Source organism: Octodon degus, unplaced genomic scaffold, assembly GCF_000260255.1.
Source record: "Octodon degus isolate 3935 unplaced genomic scaffold, OctDeg1.0 scaffold00005, whole genome shotgun sequence".
NCBI lineage: Eukaryota > Metazoa > Chordata > Mammalia > Rodentia > Octodontidae > Octodon > Octodon degus.
Window position 1 is genome coordinate 25,236,305 of NW_004524581.1, and position 6,036 is coordinate 25,242,340.

The window sequence follows — 6,036 nt, forward strand, 5'->3', positions numbered from 1 at the left end:
TGTATGCAATGTGTTAATTATTGAAACTGTCCTACCAATTTGGTTTGAAACTGTCTCATTGCTATTTGTTTCTCAATAAAATTATGGAAAAAACCAATTAATAGTGCTTTTTCTTGGGGAGTGGAAGTGTTTGCAGTTTATGGATTTATAGTCTTGGGAGAAAGATGCAGGCAAATTTGTAGACCTACAGTATCTTTAAGACTCTCAGAAATTCAGGGGGATCCTGGAAGAAGGCATGGTTACAGTGGGTAACTTGAAGTGTCTTAAAGCTTGCAGTGTGCTTCCCTCCCTCCCTCCCTCTGTCCCTCCTGTCCTCCCTCTGTCCCTCTCTCCCTTTGTCCCTCTCTCCTTCCCTCCCTTTCTTCTTTTCTTCCTTCCTTCTTTGTGGTGCTGGTGTTTGAACCCATGGTCTTTGCACTGAGCTACATCCCCAGCCCTTTTCATTTTTTATTTCAAGACAGGTCTCTCCAAGTCACCAACGTACCTGGATTGGGCTCAAAGCTGTGACCCTCCTGTCTTGAGCTCCTGAGTGCTGGGCTCACAGGTGTGTACACCGTGCCTTGGTTAGAGTTTTCTTAGAGCTTCAGCTTCCTCAAAATTATAGTTTCCTCAACTTTTCAATTTTCCTATTTCTTCTCTACCTGTCTTCATTTCTTCTGTCCTACCTCAGAAGAAGAGAGATGGCTCCCTTCATCCTCAGGCTATTCTCCCCGATACTCCGCAAAGGACAGAGTCAAAGAGGAAAGGAGAGGATCAGGAATGTTCCTCATGCCCAGCATAATCATGGGCATTTCCTAGACACTAGGTCATTTCATTCTATTATCATTCTTGGTATTCTGAAGAGGAAACTGAATTTGAGAGTTGCCTGGGGCCACACACAGCTTGTAAGTGGCAGCACAGGACTAAAATCAATCCTGAGCTCTCATGCGAATCCTGGGGTCTTCCAGCTGTACCAATCAAGCAAGAAGAGGTTTATTATGCAAATATTGTAGAACCTCGGCCCAATGTCCAGGGGAGTGTTTCGCCTACTGCCAAGTAGTGGGGGCTGGGAAACCAAGGAGGAGGGATGAAGAAGAGAACAAAGAGGAGGAGGAAAAGGAGGTGGAGGAGGAGGAAGAGTGGGTGCAGGAAGGGAGGAAGAGAAGGGAGAGAGGAGGGGCGGTCCCATGAGCATGCCCAGAGGCTCAGTCCTGAAAGGTGTTCTTTCTTTCCTGTGCACAGTGTGGGCTCAGCTGGCTTAGAAGCTGAGAAGTCCCCCCTCCCTCAGGGAGACCTAACACCTGAGGCAGGAGAGACGGGCTCCCACATGGCCCTGCCTCCTTTCTGAGGTTCCTGGCATGCAGGGGGTAAAGCAGCTGCTCCCACTCATTCCTGGTCCCAGGAACACAAACCTGAGCTTCACGCACTGGTCAGCGGCAGACACTAGGACCTCCGCACTGTATCTTAGCACAAGCGTCTGTGGAGGATGCTGGATGTAGCTCTCGAGTCCCTGCAGTACTGCATTAGTCATGTACGCTGCCCTTTTATCCATGAGCTGCTGCTATCCGCGTCCTCCAAGTCCCAGCCCACCAGCCCTTACGGATGGCTTTAACTGAAGAGAATTCCTCACCCAAGGGGAGCCCTTCAGAGCAGCCACCTCTGGTGACAGAGTGATACAGGGACAGCCTGATGCAGCCTGGTACCATGTTCCTGTCACCCCACAGGATTGGCTGGTTTGCACAGAAACTGTGTCACAGTGCAACATTTCCCCCTTGCCAGCCCTGCTTCTGTCCTGTCCCTTCCAGAGTGTTGTCCCAAGAACACCCATTGAGGAGCTGCTGCCCCCAACCTGTCTTTCCAGTTCTCCCCAGAATCCCAACCAAGACCCAGACAAGTCATGTCTGAGAAAAGAGACAAAAATCAGGAGTCCTGTTTCCTTATTATAGTTTAAACATGAACTGTCCACAGAAGAGTCATGCACAGAGGCTCTGAGCTCACTGATGCATCAATGGATTGATCTTCATCAATGGACTAACCCATATATGAAATCACAGCTGGACAGTCTGTGGTAGGTGCAGCCATATTGGAAGACGGCCCTCGCTGGAGTTGTGCCTTTGAAAGGTGTCGCTCTTCTCTGGTTCTTTCCATCTCTCTCTCTGCCTCCTGGATGCCACCAGGGAAGCAGCCTTCTTCCGTGAGACCCTTCTGCCAGGACAGTTCTGCCTTGGAGCCAGTCAGCCGAGGACCGAACCCTCTGAACCTGGGAGCTACAACCTGCCTCTCCCTCTCTGAGCTGTGTATGTTAAGTGTGTGATGAAATGCTGCCACGCTCCTGTTTCCTGCTCTGCCACCAACAACAGGTGGCATGACCTTGGAGAAGGATTTGACATCTCGGGTTCCTGGAGCACTTCCCAGGCTCCGGCTCAGCAGAGCAGGACTGGCTGTGACACCTGGGTGGTCCCAGCTTAGCTTCTACCACTAATTGCTTGTGCCTCTGTGGCTCCTCTGCCTTCCCTCACTGAGGAGGTGCTGGAGCCAGGGAGAGGCAGGGCGCCATGCCATGTCCCCTAGGGATGGATTCATATGTGCCTATGGGATGCAGTCATGATATCCATGGCAACAAGACACCAGTCATGAGGCAGTGGAACTCTTCTCTGTCCTTCTGCCCCCTGTGGGCGGCCTTTCCACAGCTGCTGCCAGACCATTCCAGTCTCCACAGACATCTCCACAGCCTACAGGAATGGGAGGGCCCTGTCTCAGCACCAAGTCCCTGCCCTGACCCCGGCCATGCTCTACCTCTGCCCAGTCACGTTAAGGGATGCTGATTCGTCATCCGCACCTGCAATTCACACCTTGGCCAGCTGGGTACCAGCCACCCGACCTTTGGCCCTTGGCTTGTTTTCTACAACTTGAGCATGGTAAGTAGATTACAGCATTGGACACGGCCGGTCATCTGCATGAGCCCATAGTGCAATCTCACCATGCAGAATGGTAGGTGCTCAGCAGAACAGCTGGGAGCTGCCTAGGCTGGCAGGCACCAGGCCTTGGTATGCAGGCCCTGAGCATGTGGCTGCCAGCGTTGACTTGGCGATGCTCAAATCAGGATGAGGCATTGATGAATCACCCTCTTGGGCCCTCCAGGACTGGTCTGCAGACCAGGGTTTGCAGTTGTCTCCCTTTTCAGAACCAGGATCTCTGCAGTGCAGGTTCCCTCACCCAAACAGGCAGGGGCTCCCCAAGGGGGCAAGTCTCCCTCAGAGTGGGGCTCCCTGAAGACAGGACTACGGCCCCTTTAGATTTTCAGCCAGGATAGACACAGCTCCTACAGAACTCAACCCCAGGAAGGTGGGGCCTGGGTCCTATGTGCTGCAGAACAAGGGGCTTTAAAGACATAGCCGATGTGGGGACAGTCACGTCGACAATGACTCCTGGAACGGGAGGGTTCTCGAGGAAGCGAAGCCTCATCATTTCAGCCAGGGTCTGACGCCCTCCCTCCCTCCCTCGGATCCCGGCACTCACTTCTCCCTGACCCAAAGTATGGAAGGTCGGGACCCCAGGCCCTTGGGACGGTGCCTGGAGGTTCCTCCCAGTCTCGTCTTGCTGCTCTCTCCTGGAAGACAGGTTTCCTCCTACAGACCCTACTGGCTTTCCCCCTTCACCTCCCCAGCACCTCACCTAGCAAGGCGGGTCTCTGCCTGCAGAGCAGAGTGCAAACTGTTGTCCGCCAGGGGGAGCTCCAGAGCACACTAGGCAGCAGTTATGGGCCAGGAGAGGGCTTGACTGATTGATTGATTGATTGATCGTTTATTTTGCCATCCTGGGGGTTGAACCCAGAGAACACTGAACTACATCCCCAACTCTTTTTTTTATCTTGAGACGGGATAGCATTAAGTTGTCCAGGCTGGGCTTGAACTGTGATCCTCCCGCCCGAGTCTCTGGAGGAGCTGGGATCACAGATTAACACAGCCCTGGGTGCGAGCTGAGTTTGAATCTGACTTCACGCTGTGTTCCAGCCTGGATGCTCTGCCGCGACTAAGCCTTGCTCCAGCCTGAGGTTCTTCTTTCTGCTGATCCTGCAGGCGCAGATTCACGGTCGGTTCTGCCTCCTGGGTTTCGCCTTCACCCTCCACTTTCCATGCACGATGCTGGCTCACCGCTTCCTCCTCGCGCGTCCTTCTTCCTGCCACATCTTATCGCAACTCTCTGAACTAGCTCTCCTTGACCTCCCTTTCCGCACGCAACCTCTCTCATTCATTACATCTCCCTGCTCCTCTTCCAGATTAGAAGTCAAAGGTAAACTCACTCGTGGGGTTTCCCGAGGGCCCTTTGCACAGAGCTGCACACCCCGGGGCTTGCAGGGAGAGGGGAAAAGCCAGCAGAAGCTACCGCCGAGCCTAGCACCAGTCCTCAGGGCAGGAGACACGCCAATCCCGCCGCCCTGGGCACAGAGCCATCTTCATCCTCCCCAGACTCCCACCTGCAGGGCGTGCTAAATGAGGAGTAGAAGAGAAAATTAACTTATGGGCTCAGACCTGCTCATCTTGGCCATCAAATTCAGATCTGCACTTTGCCACACGCTTTCTTGCATGTTATTTAATTTGCCCCTCTCAGCAACCTTGTCCTTGTTCCCCTCATCCTGCAGATGATGAGGAAGCCAGCTCCAATAGGTCACATGACCTGCTCCTGACCTCGAAGCCAGCAAGTGACACTCTCCAAGGCCAAAGAACACAGTCCTCGGGATGGCCTTGCTGTCTCCTGCAATTTGTAAGCCTGCCCTGCTTTTTGCCTGGCCCTGTGGTCTTTGTGCTGTGCCTGTACACGACGCCCCTGGTGTCCCTCACAAGCCCCCCGGAGCCTAGGCACAGGGCATGCAGAGGGACAGAAGGAATCCAGAATTAGGGTCTCGATCCCCCTGCAGCCTTCTGAGATCACACAAAGAAACCTGGCTTGAGTGGGGCACTGCAGCTCAGAGCTTACTGGCTCTTACTGGTTCTTACAGGTTCTCATTCCAGGCTAGTATGTACTGAGCAGAGTGTCTGGTTTACAAAGACTTTAAAAGCCCAGAGACCTTCATGCTCCTGATGAGGAAAGGGGAATCCAAGAGATGAAGCTAGTAGCCTGAGGGCTGGCATCTGGCCAGAGGCAGAGGCAGGATGGAAACCCCCAGCTGCCTGCTCCCAAGTCCAAGACCAGGACTGGGTCTTGGCACGAGGGCGTGGCGGGGGACCCTATACACCACATTCCCTTCGCCCACCCTTCACTGCTGCCATACCATGGACTCCACAGGGCTGTCATCAGACTGCAAGGGAAACTGCAGAGCAACCCAGGGAGGAGCCACCAGGGGAGGACTATGCAGAATCCCAGGAAATGAAGGGCTCACCCCTCTCGGGCCTCCTCCTTTTCTTTCCGCCTGACTTCCCAGTGTTCCTAAGGCAGGGGGCTCTGAGAGCAGCCTCAGGGCCCACACAAGGCTGGCTTTTCAAAGGCATTGTTCTGTTCCCCGCTGGGCAAATAAAAGCAAGAGGAAGCTGCTAAACAAACAAACAAACAAACAAAAGAGGTCTTGACTTCTGAGCTATCTTAGTCCTGGGAGGCTGAAGCAGGAGGATCCCTGTGAATTTGCGGCTAGCCTGGGTTACAAAGTGAGTTCAAGCCCAGCCTGAACTGCATAGCGAGACCCTGTCTCAAAAAGAGAAAGACCAAACAAACACAAACAGATCTAGTTCATATTTCATTTTACTTGAGAAAATGAAAAACACTGAAGAGAGGTATGTGGGCGGCAAGCTCCCCTGGAAGTCTTGTTCCACATCATGGCTATCTGAATGCGCCAGCTCGGTGTGTCCCCAGTGATGACCACACACTCAGTCATTTGTCCTGCCAGCCCTGGCCCTGAGCACCCAGGAACATCACTGTTATGGTTTATGTCTAGTTGTCCCTGAAAAGCCTCATGCAGTCACTGGGCGGACTTCTAGAGTTTGTGGTTAACTCACGATCCACTGGGATTATATGTGTGAGTGCTGCTGGGATTATGAGACTGCTGCTGGGATTATGGGTGTG